At 31.6% G+C, this 17,729-nt stretch overlaps 1 protein-coding gene across 1 annotated transcript in view; it reads left to right on the top strand.

Annotated features, from left to right (window-relative positions):
- The first annotated feature begins 12,287 nt into the window (after positions 1 to 12,287).
- LOC123702919 overlaps positions 12,288 to 17,729 on the top strand; it is a 38,942-nt gene continuing 33,500 nt past the window's right edge. The window contains exon 1 of the mRNA XM_045650765.1: positions 12,288 to 12,426. The gene's annotated coding sequence lies outside the window, so the exon portion shown is untranslated. The remainder of the gene's footprint in view (positions 12,427 to 17,729) is intronic.

Raw genomic sequence — 17,729 nt, 5'->3', positions numbered from 1 at the left:
AAGTTAAGATAGAAGATCCACGTAAATCTAATTCCATTGTGCAATGCCAGAGATGCCAACAATATGGACACTCCAAAAACAATTGTATGCGTCCGTACAGATGCGTCAAATGTGGTGAAGGACACAAAACCTCAGAATGTATGAAGAAAGACAGATCAACACCGGCTAAGTGCGCTTTATGTTCTTGTAATCACCCGGCAAACTACAAAGGATGTGAAGTATATAAAGAGATTTTAGCACGCCGTAATAAACCTCGCACTACAAGGACAAACCATAACAATATTACAGCTCCGCCCACTGCTAGCCCCAATATTGTGCCAACCCTAAACGAAATGCATCAGAGAACTTATGCCTCAGTTGTTTCTGGAGAAAGATATAATAGTAATCAAGAGCTAAGGCAGGACACCCAGGAACAAAACAACAAGTTAGAACATATCCTAATAAAACAAAGTAAAAAGCTAGATATTCTCATTCAACAAATAGGCTCCTTGGTGAGTCTTATCTCTACCCTCATTTCAAAAATTACAAAATGACTTCTCTTGCTATAGCTGCCTGGAACATCAACGGCATTACTCCCAACACAAATGAACTAGAAATATTTCTTAAAGAAAACAGGATTGACGTCTGTCTTATCTCTGAGTCACATACAACAGAAAGAAGTCAAATATGCATACCTGGTTTTTGTGTTTATTTTACTTCTCATCCCGATGGCGTTGCACATGGTGGTTCTGCAGTTGTCGTAAAAAATAGTGTAAAACATTGTCTATTGGAACCTTTTCCTGCAAAACACCTGCAGGCTACAACTGTAAGAGTAGAAGACCGTCTCGGTGCTATTAATATCTCTGCTGTCTACTGTCCGCCTAAACATAGAATTAGTGATGATATGTTCACCTCGTATTTTCGCAATCTTGGTAAAAGGTTTATATCAGGAGGAGACTGGAACGCGAAACACACACATTGGGGCTCTCGGCTTACGTTAACCAGGGGACGCGAACTTAAGAAATCTGTGGACATTAATCATCTAACAACATTGTCAACAGGAGAACCCACGTTCTGGCCCACGGACAATAACAAAATTCCGGATCTTCTCGACTTCTTCATCATAAAAAATATCTGTCCAAAATACACTCAAATCGAATCCAGTCTTGACGGATCTTCAGACCACACTCCAATTATATTAAGACTTAGTATAGGTATTATAAATCGCATTCCAAATAACGACACGCTTTACAATCATAAAACAAATTGGGTGAACTTCAGACAATACCTTGAAGAAAATATCACACTAAAACTTCAAATGAAGTCGGCAGATGAAGTAGATAATGCTTGTCTTTATATTACAAACCTCATTCAAGTGGCTGCATGGATAAGTACTCCTGAACTAAAACACAAAGCATATAATACTCCTACTCCTATTGAAATTCGTGAAAAAATTGCTGAGAAGAGACGACTTCGGAGAGTCTGGCAGATATCTAGAAACAGAACAGATAAAAGTCGCTTAAATCGTGCTATTAAGGACCTTAAAAATCTTCTCAAAGAAGCCAGAGATAATTCTCTAAAAAGTAATCTCGAAAGGATGTCTCCTGAAGCTTATGGAGTCCACTCGCTCTGGGAAGCAACTAAAAATATTCCACAACCACAGAATTGTTCTCCACCCATTAGATCAAACGACTCATGGGCGCGCACTGATCAAGAGAAAGCTGATGTCTTCGCAAGCCACCTAGCTAACATCTTTAAACCAAATGAACCTAATACACCCGAGGACTCCGAAATAGACACCATCCTTAAGCAAGATGTTCAACTTTGTCCACCCCTGCGCCTAACAACGCCACGTGAGCTATCCAGACTTATCTCTATAATGGACTCCAAAAAAGCTCCAGGCTTCGACTTGATTAACGCTAAGATCCTAAAAGAACTCCCACGAAAAGCAATCGTCTTCCTCACTATACTCATAAATAGCTCTCTTAAAATATCGTACGTTCCTGCTCTTTGGAAAATATCGCAAATTGTAATGGTTCCCAAACCTGGGAAACCAGCTAATGAAGCACAATCTTATCGTCCTATCAGCCTTACTCCGATCTTATCCAAGCTATGGGAAAGAGTAGTTCTGCATAGATTGAAAACAGATCTACAGCAAGTTCAGTTGATTCCAGACCATCAATACGGATTCCGAGACCAGCACTCCACGGTAGAACAGGTTCATCGCGTTTACCAAATTATTAGGGAATGTCTTGAAAATAAGGAATACTGTTCGGCCGCCTTCCTCGATGTCCAGCAAGCTTTTGATCGAGTGTGGCACAGGGGTCTACTTTGCAAGATCAAACTGTTTTTACCTCACTCCTATTACTTACTTCTTGAATCTTACCTCAGCGAAAGGATGTTCCAGGTTAAGGTTCATGATGCCAGATCATCTCTCTTCGCTTGCTTAGCTGGTGTCCCTCAAGGATCTGTACTAGGCCCGGTCTTATATAATATTTTCACTAGCGACCTTCCCCAACACCCAGGGGTATCTATAGCAACATTTGCCGATGACGCCGCATTTCTAGTATGCAATCCAGATCGAGAGAAAGCTAGCTATATTCTTCAAAATCAGCTAAATAAAACCCAAGATTGGCTAGATAAGTGGCGCATAAGAGCAAGTGCGCCTAAATCACATCACATCACATTTGCACTTAGACATGGTCTCTGCCCGCCTGTCCATTTGGGCCAAGAAACTCTACCACAGTCTAATTGCGTGAAGTACCTCGGCTTCTACTTGGATCGTAGGCTCACCTGGAAAGATCATATAAAGAAGAAGAAGACAGAAGTTAACTTCCGCTTCAAAAACTTACTTTGGCTCTTAGGTAGACAATCCACACTTTCTCTAAGCAATAAACTTAGAGTGTACTGCGCAGTAGTAAAACCTATTTGGACATATGGTATTCAACTCTGGGCCTCCGCTAGCGAATCCAACCTAATGTGCATGCAAAGGGTGCAAAACAAAATCTTAAGAGTGCTCACAGCAGCTCCATGGTTCACTCGCAACTCTGAAATTCATGAGTACTTAGAAATGCCTACAATTAAGGAAGAAGCTACTAAATACCTCAAGAAGCATAAGCAAAGACTTGTAATGCATCCAAATCCACTCTCCCAGCAATTGCTTAAACTAAAACCCAGGAAACGTCTGAAAAGAGCTAACGTTGATGTTGAGCTACATTAGAAAGGGGAATTAGGGCACTGGTTCTAGTTCTCCAATCGCCAAATTATTCTGTCCAAATATCTGCTCATAGTCCGTTGACTGATCGCAGATGTCAATTAATAAAAAAAAAATAAATTAAGTATTAACAGATACACAAATAATTATAAAATTGACTTGGACAGCTTGAATTTGACGCATAGCCGTATTGGAAACTCCTGTAATAAGTTTTCATAAAATTATATTGTAATCAACAAACAATATTATAGTTACCTACTTATAATATTTTTAATTTTAAGTATCAAAACGGGTAAGTCCAATTTACCAATAAAATATTCAAAATTGAAAATTGTGATGTGTTTGACCCTTCTTCATCGAATGTTTTTCTATACACATTATAAACAACACCTCTTGCTTGTGATCGCAGCGGCTTTTTCGACATCTTCGAAGATTTTTTAGACAAAATCCTAAAAGTTATTCAACAATTGCAAAGAAGAAAATAATTTGACAACTATTTTGATAGTTGTCAAATAAAATTGCCATATGAAAATCTTTTATTTCATAAATATAAATATGCCATCAGATTCTGGTAGACCTATACAACAAACGATTAATCATTAATGTTTAAAAATCACATTTTGTATTTCCCTAAAGATGCTTTATCTAATTGATAGATTGAATAAATGAATATTGTCTGTATACGAACAAAAAGACAATATAAATTAATTATACACACAACGTAGCTACTACTACTACTATTGTATGTAAAAGGCGGTATTGTCTGACATCAATCTTTAGACTCGAATCAAAAAATAATCTTCTTAGTGCAATTCAAATATTGAAATTTTGATTCCCTTATTCAATAAAAACCAAAGAGACAAATCAATCCTTTGTAAGTACTTTTTGCAATTTGATTTTAATTAAACTTTTAAATGCTTTTCTATTGATTTTGACTCAGAAGAGGACAGTGAGGACAAGTCTTTGTAGTTCAATTTATCAATGAATTATGTATTTGATATAAGTTCAATTAGTAACCTTATTAGGTGTACCCAAAGTACTGGGTACTACTACTGACTTATATAAATAGATTTGGCATAATTTTGATGCATAGAAAAATTAATAGCTTTGACCAAAAAGTAGCTTAACTATATTATCGCGAACAAAAAAAAATGTTGTGTAGTTTTATGAAACCACGGTAAAAGTAAATCTTTTTTTCACACTATAGACATTTAACTAAAAATTATCGTATTTGTACGATAATTATCGTACGTATCGTGCGTCACGCGACATGCGCTACACAGACCAAAAAGTTTGAGACGATGTAATAAAAGTTTCACTTTAAAAAAGTATTTAAACGTAAGCTACTTTGAAGTGTAGACCAAGCAAATACGCGTGCCACGACTATAGCATGGAAGCTATTTACTCATAGGGTTATATAACATTGTCACTAACTATTTACAACCCATGTAACAATAATAATCGATTTGTATTCAAGGAAGAACAATAAGTGAAACTTTATTTGAATTGTTATGACTTATGATAAATATGATAGGATTGCTCAACGTCATAACAATCAAATATACCTTTTGTTTCTGAGAAAGCGTTAATATTGTATTAACTTTTTATTTCAAAGGGGTTTGAAACTTTTTGTATGGACGCTGGCATATCGACCCGCCGCCATTTTGATTTTTTTTCAAAATCGCGGCGCACGATTAAAGTGGTATGTATGGATAGAGGACACATAGACGAACAAAAAATGTCTCATAACATAGTACCCTAAAGCGTCACATTACCGAGATATTTGGAGGTAAATATTCACTTATGAGTACGACAAACACTAAAAATAGACATAATACGTGTCTATATGCATAATATTATCTCCAAATAATCAATCCCAGGTAGATTATTATTATTACAGGAAGAAAGTAGGTATTCATTACATTACTTACATTTTTATGTAATATATGTATGTTTTTATGTATTACCTCCATTATATATTTACCTCCAAATATCTCGGTAATGTCACGCTTTAGGGTACTATGTTATAGGACATTTTTTGTTTGTCTATGTATCCTCTATCCATACATACCACTTTAATCGTGCGCCGCGATTTTGAAAAAAAATCAAAATGGCGGCGGGTTTGATATGACAGAAAGTTTCAATGCCCTTTCAATAATTTCTGAATTCTTATATTAGTTACGTTTCTAAAAAAATATTTCTTTTTTGCAATCGTCTCTCTACAGTGTTAAAGGTACTTTGCCTGCAGGTGATTTTACAAAATTCCTCCCTGTATAATTCTAAGCATACCTAATTGATAGTCATGTTCCAACCCATGTTTATAAAATCGATCAGTTTGTTCAGAAAACCACAATAAAAGACTGTTATTATAATCTAATTTTAAAGGCTTGAATCTGATGTTTATTGAATAAACCCATATTTTCAATCACCGAACCCAAAAGCCAGTTAAAGTTGTTTTAAGAATAAAAATTGAGGTTTATTTTATGAGAATATAATAATATCTATTAAAAACATTAAAAAATAATATTGGCTCTACAAACAGATATGAAAATTACGCTTGATTCTTCTTCGATTCAAACTTCCAAATTCAATATCAATTAGCCAATATAATGCAATTTTCCCATCACTTATTAATTGTCAAAATTATTATTATTGATTTGTACTTAGATAATATTATATACATATTTGTTAAAATATTAAACATTTGAGTTATCAGAGAAGTCCTTCTAAATCGAAATCTCTAGAAAAAGACGTTGATTCAAAACATTTTAGATGTTTTTATTTCATAGCCTTAATTTTATCAAATAAATTCATTCCTTGTTAGCTTGCGTAACGTTTCGTAAAATCCATTGATTTCCTTGATCCGTTGATTCAGAGACATACGAAGAAAGACAAAATTGACTTTCACATGTGAGTCAAGTTGATTTTACGAATTATCAGCTATTCCAAACCACTTTCTCCGACCTCGAGAAAAATACGTAAAAGGCGAGTTAAGGATATAGTCAAAATATTATGTATATTTAATAGGTTCTCCCGCACAGGGTCGGACTGGACTGTGAAAATCACACATACACAAACAGACACGAAAATCCTAAATCTATCGGAATAATGCAACTTTCTACTGGTGAAAAAATCTAATTTTCTTAATCATTATTTGACTTGTTTTTGACAAATATAAAAAAAAATCTAATTAAATCTACGTTCGGTAAAGCAGCGTCTCAGAAGCTTTTTCTGTACTTAATATTATAATATTATTGTTTTGGGGTCCATTTCGACATCAATATAATTTTCTTTTTTTGCAAATTGTTATTTCGTTTTAAAAAGGCAAATAATCACAAAAGTTTTATCATCGTGTCAATACGATTTGTTTATTTTCTTATCTATACAATTAAGATAAGCCATGTTCTATTCATTCATTCAATTTGCTATCATTCAACCGTCTTCTAACCGGTCTGTGCGTTCGTAAAATACAGTTATATACGTCGTAAATATAATAAATAATTCATCAATTTGTCCCCATTCTACTAGGACACAAGCTTCCTAGTATGAGGTTTTAGACTTGGACATAAACTACACTGACCAAGTCAAGTACGCTATTGTATGACGTTATTTTCAACCGACTGAAAAAAAAAGAGAAGGTTCTCAATTATTTTTTTGAGTTCGTGCTCTCTTCTCTCTTCATCACAAGTGTATATGTTTTATCTCATAGAAGTAATAATAATGTAGTTGTTTGTTATGTTTAAGTTTAGTATTTGTCTAGGTCACAAAGCTTTTGTAAGTTGCGCGCAATGTCGACCAAACTGGTGATCAAAAATAGATTTCAATGCTTCAAACTTTCATCCTCTAGTATAATCCATTTTAAATATTATTAAGATTAAGAATAATATGTCTTATTTCTTAACTGACTTTCAAAAAAACTAAACAAAAGATATTAAAACAATAATTAAACAGACATTTATTGTTTAACTGACGACGATTTCTTGGTCATTAGTCATGACTTTCCATTTTACTCACTTTTCACTGTCATAACTCATTAGTTTTTTTTAATCGTTACTAACACTAATGGTGTAGAAGAATTCGTTTGTATGCATATCCGTATAGCAGGAAAGTTATCGTTCACTTTAGAATGATACAATTTCCCGGACATTTATTTTTTTGTAGTTAAGTAAAATATTTGAGCCTTGAGGGTATTTAGACATAAGCCATTAAAATAATGAAATGTCAATATCTTTACAGAGTCTTGTGACTGGAAAAAACGGCGGATGTTTACAAATTATCTGAACATTATAACATTATTAAATATATAGTTAAACAACATTTTCAATAGGGAAATAATTATTTCAGAAAAATGGTGAGATGAAGTAAGATTTTTGCTAAATTATCTTTGGATGACCCTACAACCTTTACAATTACTTAAAATAAATGAAAGTGCAAGCGTTATCTAAAATAAAAAATTAAATCTCTCCCCAAAGAACAAACAAATGTTACCATGTGGAGTAACTACAGCAAAACTATAGCGTTCCTTTTAATTAAAATTCTCACTAAAAAAGGCATTTAAAAAGAAATACTGCATAGAGTTTCCAACTTCCCACATTAGTAAGCGGAAAATGTTTTAATTTCTTTAGAAAATGTCTTTTATAGCGAATACTTTCAAACTTTGGCGCGAGGTGTCTTTTATTTTATTGTTCTGAAATATTTTATAGGTTGACTTGTCTTTGTTCTTTGTACTGTTTGAGTTTTTACAGGTAGGAAATTGAATAACAATTTTTGCGAAGTTCTCTAACGGAAGACAATAAGGATCTTTAAAACTTGTTTCATTTATTCTTTTGAGGCTTAGAAATGTTTTATTCTAATAATGGTAGTTAGAAATAAATTCCATAATTAATTTAAATGTTGTTTACATTTTTTCGAAATTATGGCTTTAAAATTAATTAAAATACAAATCTTAGAAGTGTTTAAGGTGTACCATTGACCGTGAATGTTTACTTACAATAATCAATTTTTATTCATAACTAGTGTTCCGCCCCGGCTTCGCCCGTGGTACATGTTTACGTTTTCTTTCCATAACAGACATTCTCGTACCTAAAGAATATTATAAAAAGAGAATTAAGAAATTGGTTCAGCTGTTCTCGAGATTTGTGATTTGGTGCATTTGGCGATTCATTTTTGTTTTATAGATTACATGTCTTTAATATAATTCAATCATGTTAAATACGTTAGTTTTGCTCACACTTCACTCAAAGACAGTGAATTGTAAATAAATTAAACATGCTAATATGTGCTAGAAACTAATGTCAGATGTGCCGCTTTCCAAAGGAATTCCTAAAGACCTGTTTGTGACATCTTTAGAAAACTCATAATTTTGGTGATCGAAATATGACCTGCTTCTTGAATTTATGTTCGTAATATGCATACATATATACGATATTGCTAGTTTTATTTACGACTTTTGGAACTTTATTTTATTGATGTTCAAGGGTAGGAAGATCTAAGATAAGAATCGATCGTTATCAACATTGAAATAAGGCATAGCTTTTTATCGACTTCAAAAACGGTGGCTCGTAATTTGACTTTAAATAATTATGTTGACCCAAAAAATAGGATATATCGATATTCATAATCATTTATTTTATAAAAGCTTTTACTTTTCATAATATGGTCCCATTTAAATAAGATAAATTTAAGGAGAATACTAACCTTTTATAAATCTTCTTACAAAAAATCAGTATTTTCAACGAAGTATCGTTTGTTAGGTATAGGTATTATAAGTTATTTTTATCAAATTAATTTCATTTGTCGTTTGAATTTTTTTTTCAAAGTCTTTATCTTTAAAATGTTTATTTGAAAGTCAGAACTTTACTTCGCCGTTTCAGCTTTCATGAGATTATGAACTTTTGAAGATAAAAATACGTCAAACTTTATCAAGTTATAGAAAGGAAATTGAAACAGAAATAGACAGGTATTTGTTACGTTTTTTATTTAATACTTGAGGGTAGATTTATTCACTTCTTTTCCTTATTGATTTAATAATTGGAAAGTGTATCTATGTAGGTAAATTCTTATTTAAATCTCTAAATTCTAGAATGATCTAAAATTTCAGAAGTTTTGACAATCTTTCGCAATCTCTTCGTAATTATAATATTCTTGTTTACTCTATTTCTGTAAAATTGGTTTAGTAGTATCTGCACAAAGGACCTTCACACGTACCTAAGTATAAACTATTTTATAATTATACGTTATAATTTTCCTTAACACCGTATGAAAAATACCTAGCCTAGGTAATAGGTTAATGCTTAAGGTAAGGTAAGGATAAGTAGAAGGAGTAATATCTTTTGAGTTACAACTACTACTAAGCATAGAAACGATACACAGTCTAGTTTAGTTTTAAGTTCATAATTTTCATCACGTTCATATATTTACCTACTGTCTACAAAATCATGAATAGTAACAAGAGATTTAAATTCAAACATTACGTAAAACAAACAAACAAACAAGAAATAAAATGAAAACAGCAACAAAAACGCTTATCACTGCCGCTGTTCGCTGTAGGTCGTATACCTCGTTCAAACCGGTTCAATGACCATTCACGGGCAAGGTAAAGGCTTTTCGCATATCGATACTACTATGACAACTCGATTTTAGCTAAAAACGATCGATTGTTATTATATCTATCTAGATTAATATCGAGTTTAGAAGCAACATCAAAAAATGAAGTTCTCAATTCGACTGATTATTTTGGGTTTTTACCTTCGACGTTTTTTAACTTTTGACTGGGTGGGTGATTTTTGTTTTTAGTTTGAAAGCTGGTGCCTGCTACTCGATTCTATTTAAAATTGGCTAAGTTCTGACAGTTTGAAGGCGTTTTCAGTTAAAAAATATAATATGGGTAATCCATACTAATATTATAAATGCGAAAGTAACTCTGTCTGTCTGTCTGTTACTCAATCACGCCTTAACTAATGAATCAATTTGCATGAAATTTGGTATAGAGATATTTTGATACCCGAGAAAGGACATAGGATAGGTTTTATTCCGGAAATCCCACGGGAACGGGAACTATGTGGGTTTTTCTTTGACTGCGCGGGCGAAGCCGCGGTCGGAAACCTATTAAAGTATAAATTAGTGTTGTTGTTAGTAAGCCATATATATATGTTTGAAAATACTTATTGCGTTTTAATCAAGTGCCATTTTATGGAAGAGTCTTGTAGAATAAATAAAACATGACGATATAAGAACATAATATTTGATTGAGTTTGATGGAAATTTTCATATTCAATTTTCTCTTCACATTTTATTATGTTATTGCTATATCGATCTTTGATGGAGCTATTTTGAAAGTTGTTTTCAACGCTGTGACGTCATCATCTATTATTATTTGATAATAATATATTGTACTGGAATGATATAGGAGACAAAAAACACAGGTGTGACTTACAAAGACTTTTGAAGATATTTTAGGAGTAGCTTTCTTTGGTTATAAAATTTAAATATATTTTTATTGTATATACGAAAGCAAATTATTAAGCTAGGATAAATTTAACATTTGTACAAAAAATTTTTCGCATTAAGAAAAATGTTACATATGCTGGAAATATAAAAAATCCACTAATCCACTAAAAAATCCAATAATCAAGTACTTAAACTTTTCTTTGTGAATCCTTGTTCTCACTAATCTAAGTCATGCCAAATAGATTAATTACCTAACTTAATGATTAAACTAAGTTCTAAATAGTGAGTAACTTTATTTAACAATTCTTAACGAAAGTTCATCACTTTCATTACCTCGTCTCTACATGCAAAAACTACAAAATACAAGAAACTTAAATAAAAGCAAAATGTATACAAAAACACTTTCTCCATTTCTTTATCTTCAATCAACATTATGCATTAGTCGTAATATGCAAAAAGAATAATTTCCAACTAACGGATGAATTATTTAAAAAAAACTACATTATGAAGCAATCTTACATCTTGAGACTTCATTTAGATGTGAATACGATTAGGTAAGTGTGGTATTGTTAACTCCAACTTCGTTAAAAAGAAATGAAATGAGTAAAAGATAATGCTTAGTTATAAGTAATTTTCATTTGTAAAGGAATGGGAAAAATACTGTCTTGGAGTTTTATTAATATGTTTACTTTTTTACATAGTTAAATAGTTGTTTCAGTATGTATAGAAAAAAATAGTAATATCTACATATATACATACTTAAAATATTGATTAGTTAATTTAAAAATCTTATCATAGGTACGTAGTACATGAAAAGTATGATATTAGGGATATCGGATTTATAAGAAATCTACAACACTTTAACTTATAAACCTACAATAAGAGCATCATCTGTGTAAGAAACGGGGATTTCGCCTTTATTGGAAACCTTAGGTCTATGAAATGCTGCTAATACGGATTGCAGTATACATACAATATGTCTTCATTTATATATTGTGTATTGTATTTAGGTTATGAACACTGTCGTAAGTAGGTACTTCGTCAAAAATCTATACACATTTTTTTCAAATATATTTGTTTGTATTTTTTTACAAATTATCGGATTGACGAAAAATATTGTTTATAGAAACAAGTATTGGACTATCATTGTCATAAACTCTATAAAAATAATTATCTGTTAGTACTATTAAGTATTAACACATTAAATGCCACTCAATATTAAATTATGTTCCTAAAATTGCGGTGGTATTTTTTTACCTTGTGGTTTCTTAGCCTCAATCATCACCACCAAAACATAATTCGCGCCATTTTTCACACAGAACATTCTATTCATATATACATTCAATAAAACTCGACTACCGAATTATTACGTAGTACATTGTAAGAGCCGAAAATTTCTTCACTTTCACTTTCCAATACTGCTGCGCATACAAAATCAATTTTCCATCTATCATGACTTATGCGTCCCTGGTACCTGGTCCACCAAATTTCTAAACAAAAACTTATCAGACCGTATATATTATTATACTATATACTTATGTATGTAATATCAAAAATTGTTAGGTCTTTAGTTGATAATGTTAGTAATGGGCTGTGGATAGTTTGTGGCGGTAAAAGTTGTATGGAGGGGATTGCTACAGCGATCTTGACAGTGAGCGACCGTGCGCGTGAGTGTCATCGCGAGACCAACATTATATTTATTTACTGTGTTCGATTGTGTGTTTTGTGTTGTGTTATTTGTGTCAATAGTTCCCGGATTTATCAATGGATGCTATTGAAGCATAGTAAGTAATAACCTCAATTTATTAAAGGAATTTTCATTAGAACGCTTTCGAGTGGAGACATTCCTTAATTTTATTATGGAGAATGTGCTAGACAGTTTAACAGTAATCAAACGAGCAATGTTATGAATAATGGCGATATAATTATTATAATGTAGAGCAATAAAAACTAGCAAGAATGTAAGTTATTTGAAAGGAACAGTCTTGTTTCCTTTCTACGTTTCTGGGTTACTAAGTATAGGTTTCTAATTAGGGATAAATAGACGCTGATAAAGTTTTAACTTTTAGTTGATTCTATTGTAACTATTTAATTTATATAGAGATAATATAAATAAATATTTAAAAACAAACCGCTACGCTACTTTACATCAAATAACGATTTAAAAATCAGTTTTATAATATTGTATAATTTTTTTATTGTTATTTTTGTTGTGCGAGTGTTTTATTCATTGTATGTTTTCCGTACCTACTTTGTAGGTGACATAAATGGATACCAATTTCTCGTTGAAAATTGGGAAAAGATTTCTTATCTTTTAAGGCGTTCAAATGATCATGACCTTATCTTTGACCTCATTATACCTATGTGTTTACTTTCCAAACATACAACATTTCACATTTTTTATCTTAACTGCCTTTTTCGTTAATCTAGGTAAATACTTGTTTATGGCATGTTCCCACGCTTTATTACCAAAAAAAGAGTTTTCCTTTTCTTTTAATTTGGAAGTTTGACACACTTTTTCATTCTTTACTTTAAAACTGTTTTATTTGTTTGGTTTACTGTTTTATAGGTTCTGGACTTGACTTCGTCTGCACATCTTTTCACGTGCCACATGTACCAAATTAATATGTTTTAAATTTAAAGATATACATATTGATAAAAACTGCAACACGACTAGTATTCTTTTATTACCTATACTAATATTATAAAGCTGAAGAGTTTGTTTGTTTGTTTGTTTGAAGGAACTACTGGTCCGATTTGAAAAATTCTTTCGGTGTTAGATAGCCCATTTATCGAGGAAGGTTATAGGCTATAATATATCATCACGCTACGGCTAACAGGAGTGGAGCTACGGGGGTGAAACTGCGTGGAGCAGCTAGTTACAAATATGAAAGGGAGGGTCCCTTTCATATATTTTGTGGATTACCTATATCAAATCTGTTTATTAACTGGCAAGCAATATAAAAACCTTTATAAAAACTTTCTCTAAATTATAAAAACACACTTCATGATTAAAAATTCGTGTAATGTAGTTTTGCCATAAGTTCTGATATGATATAAAAGTAATACTAACTTAACTGAAAAGATAATAAATACAAAAATGTTACAATCACCTCCCCGTTCTAATATTTCATTTAATTTCCTACAAACAAACACATTCAAACAATAATAAAACAATAAACATAATACATTAAATAACAATCTTAATTATACTAATTCTATGCAATTAAAACAATCTGCGCATTGTTCACGTACTCAATACACATGACATAGTGGCACAAAAAGCAAGGAAATGGGTATTATTGACCGTCGAAGAAAGCCGCTTAAATATTTACTTGGTATTAATACTATGTGACTATGCAGTTTAGCCAAGACATACCTACTGAATATACAATTAAAGATTAAAGCTCTAAGAATATTACAGATTACTATATAAAAAATAGTTACTACCTTTTTTAGGTGGAGTGATTTTCTGATTTTTTTAGGTGACCCATACGTAATCGTTTTTCAAACGATCTCAAAAAAGGAGGATCTTAATTCGACCGTATTTTTTTGGGTTTGTAGCTTCAGAACTTTCGACAGGGCAAATCGATTTTGATGTTCCGTTATCTTATTTAAAAGCTGATGAGCCTTCCGTGTGGACCTATTTAGATTTGGTCTATTTCTGACCATTTGAAGGTGGTTTATTTTTTCTTAAAAATAATTATTGTTTTCACCTGAAATCGAACCCTGAATTCTAAGCTCACGCGTACCAAGGAGGCAGTTCAATGTTTACTACAGATAATATAACACTAGTAATGTTTACAATATGGCGGATGTATTAATCTCCTTTGTAATTATTATAATCCTATACCGTTCTTTAATCGAGATTAGTAAGGTTTCTTTTCATGCAAAATCGCTAATTAACTTCAGGAATGGAAAGGATGCAGAAGCCATACATTTACGAAATAATATTATTGTACGCTAATGCTGTGTTTTCTGCTTGACTTTAATTAAACTAGTTTTATATAAGACTAGGAGAATGAAAGATTAACATAGGAACTTTAAAAACGTTGTTTTGAAACATTATCTGAAAAAAAAAATATCCAAACACACGCCAACATCTTTATTCCCTCGTGATCATGATGTTATAGTAGGTATAATTTCAGTTGTTTATATAAACATTAAAACATACACAAAACAAGCATAGGTACTTTATACTTTGTAAAATAATTGACTTTATTACGAGAATCTTAATATTCTTATTTTATTACTATTTAATACATAAACTGACCTATACAATAAAAAAAACATAAAATAGTGTATTTGGCGGCCTTAGGTACTTATAAGTGATTGCATAATATATGAGTCGTGAAGAAAGTTAAAGTAAAAAAATCTCAAATTCATCAAAACTATAACGTAAAGTGTTGTCTTGGCGCAGAATCTCAAGATGTGTTTCATATTCTGTTTACTGTATTTGGCGGCCTTATCACCTTACAGTCACGTTATAGGTGAAAGCAAAAAAAAACAATCTTATCAAGCAATAACACATAATTTTATTTTTGAATCAATACAATTATAACATAAACTGTGTTAAAAATATAAATTTATAAAGAATAGAAAAAATTCGATCACGAGGCGGGACACGAACCCGCATCCGCTTCTTTATAAATTTATATTTATAACAAAGCATTTGAATGCCATAAAACCAAAAATATAAATTCAATAAACTGTGTTGTTAGTTGTTACGCGTAAAATCTCAGGATATTTTTAATTTTTGTTTTCTCAAATTTTGATTGCCATAATGCGCATGTTTATACGATATGAAAGCAGTGATAAAAAAAAGCATCATTATTTGCATTAAATTAAAGAAATGCTAGAATTTAGAAAGCTGTTTGTTCATTAGAGAATATGAAAGTGAGGATTAATTTACCTTTGACAGAGGAATTATTATAATTTTAAAGAAAAAATTTGCCATCAATTTATTTTCTGTTTAGGTATGTCAATGAAATAATATAGAGAAATTACCTATAGAATAAAATATAAATCCCATAGTTTACTATTACTACAGTTATTCGTTTCCAATATTACTGTACTGTTTTTAGGTCCTGAAATTTTCCATCCAAGTATCCCCAATAGGTGTACCTATAATTATGTAATTATGTAACATACATTCAAAACATTATTTCCCCAAACTGAAAGCACAGTAAACTAATTAATTAGAAATTACCCATAGAATACTATTACTCTGTAACTATAAGAAAACTTCCCTCCCAAGGGACGTGACGAGATCACATACGATTTATTATATGAAATGAGATAGACCTTCATTTACCCAAATTTGGAGCCCTGAGAACTATTGAATGCCCAGCAAGAGCTAGTGTAAAAGATGCTTAAAATGTGATCCGAAGTTATATATATACTAAAATATGATACTGATTTGATATAGTTTTGTGATTGAGAGAAAAATCTTTTCCGATAATTTTGTGTCAATTATTTCTTCGTATTACAGCCGTATTACGGTGTATTTAGATCAAACGAACATAGATTTAGAGCTAGAGCAAGAGCATTCTTTAGCGATCTTTTAGTGTAAAAGTATCGTATTCAGTGTTGTTCAGTATTAGATCATTGTATAGAATTTTCATTCATATTCTATTTTATTTACTCTAAAATAATTTAAAATCGCATAGTATTGTATAACATACATTGTCATTTATTGAAATTGGCAACGCCTTTACATAAAATATCTCCATTTATTGAACAAAATGTTCGACAGCTCAAGCGAATAGAATGAATCATGATATAAAAGGAAAAGTAATTATAAGTGACAGTATTGTTCCTGCATGACTGGACAATAAAGTATGCAAATTTTATGAAGTTCGAGGAATGTATTTTTACGATGATAATTCTATTAATTGACTGGCATAATGTATGAGGTTTTGTAAAATGTTAAATTTAAAAAATCGCAATATCATCTCGATAAATTAGCGACTTAATATTTTTCATTTATCAATTATATAATATTTATCGAACAACCTCACGTGATTAAATGTAAAAATATTTATAACTAGCTTCCGCCCGCGACTCCGTCCGCGCGGATGTCGGTCTTCGCGTGGATGGTTATTTCTCCATTTTGAGTACCTCTGTCAATAACATCTTATAAATATCTATTGGACTCAATTCCCAAATACGGCTAGGCCTATAATAATACGCAACGTGTGTTCGCGGTTCTAAGGAACAACGTCTATGGATAAAACTGAAAAATTAAGATTAATTTTTTTCTACGTATTTTTCCAGGATAAAAAGTATCCTATTTTACGCCCAGGATAATAAGGTATAATTATACCAAGTTTCATCGAAATCGAACCGCTAGTTTTCACGTGATGCCTTCACATACAGACAGACAGACAGACAGACAGACAGACAGACAAAAATTTTTTTAATCACATATTTTGGTTTGGTATCGATCCAGTAACACCCCCTGCTATTTATTTTTTCAATATTTTCAATGTACAGAATTGACCCTTCTACAGATTTATTATATGTATAGATTATATTTAGGAAAAATTCATAATCATCATTAGAAAAAATTACAAAAAACCATATTATCGATACGAACGAAAAATCAAATTCAATTATAGTATAAAGAAACTGAATGAATAATAAAACAGTAACAATTTGCCTTAACCCAGGTCCCATTGAGATTTCCATTTGGCTTTTAACCAAAACATTTGTTTGATCAGTTAGCTTGCTCAATAGTATTCTGTGCCAAAAACCCATTACTAGCAAAACAGCGCAAAACGAAATGTTTTAACGTGCATCCTTTTATTATTTTACTAGCTTTCCGCCCGCAACTTCGCCCGCTTTCTCCTATAAAATTAATAATAATCAATAAAAGTAATGCTGATAAAATTTTATTAACAAAACCTTTCTCGATAAACACTCTATCTATTAAAAAAACTGCATCGAAATCCGTTGCGTAGCTTTGAAGATTAAGGCATACAAAGGGACGGAAAAAAACCGTATTTCAAAATGTTCATAAATTGGAAGAGGTAGGTAGGTACAATGCCATAGAAAAACAGCCATAGTGGTGAAATAATTTTATTAA

This window comes from Colias croceus, chromosome 24, assembly GCF_905220415.1.
Source record: "Colias croceus chromosome 24, ilColCroc2.1".
In the NCBI taxonomy this organism is placed as follows: domain Eukaryota; kingdom Metazoa; phylum Arthropoda; class Insecta; order Lepidoptera; family Pieridae; genus Colias; species Colias croceus.
The sequence above is the reverse complement of the archived record's forward strand: the minus strand, read 5'-3'. Positions and strand labels throughout refer to the sequence as shown.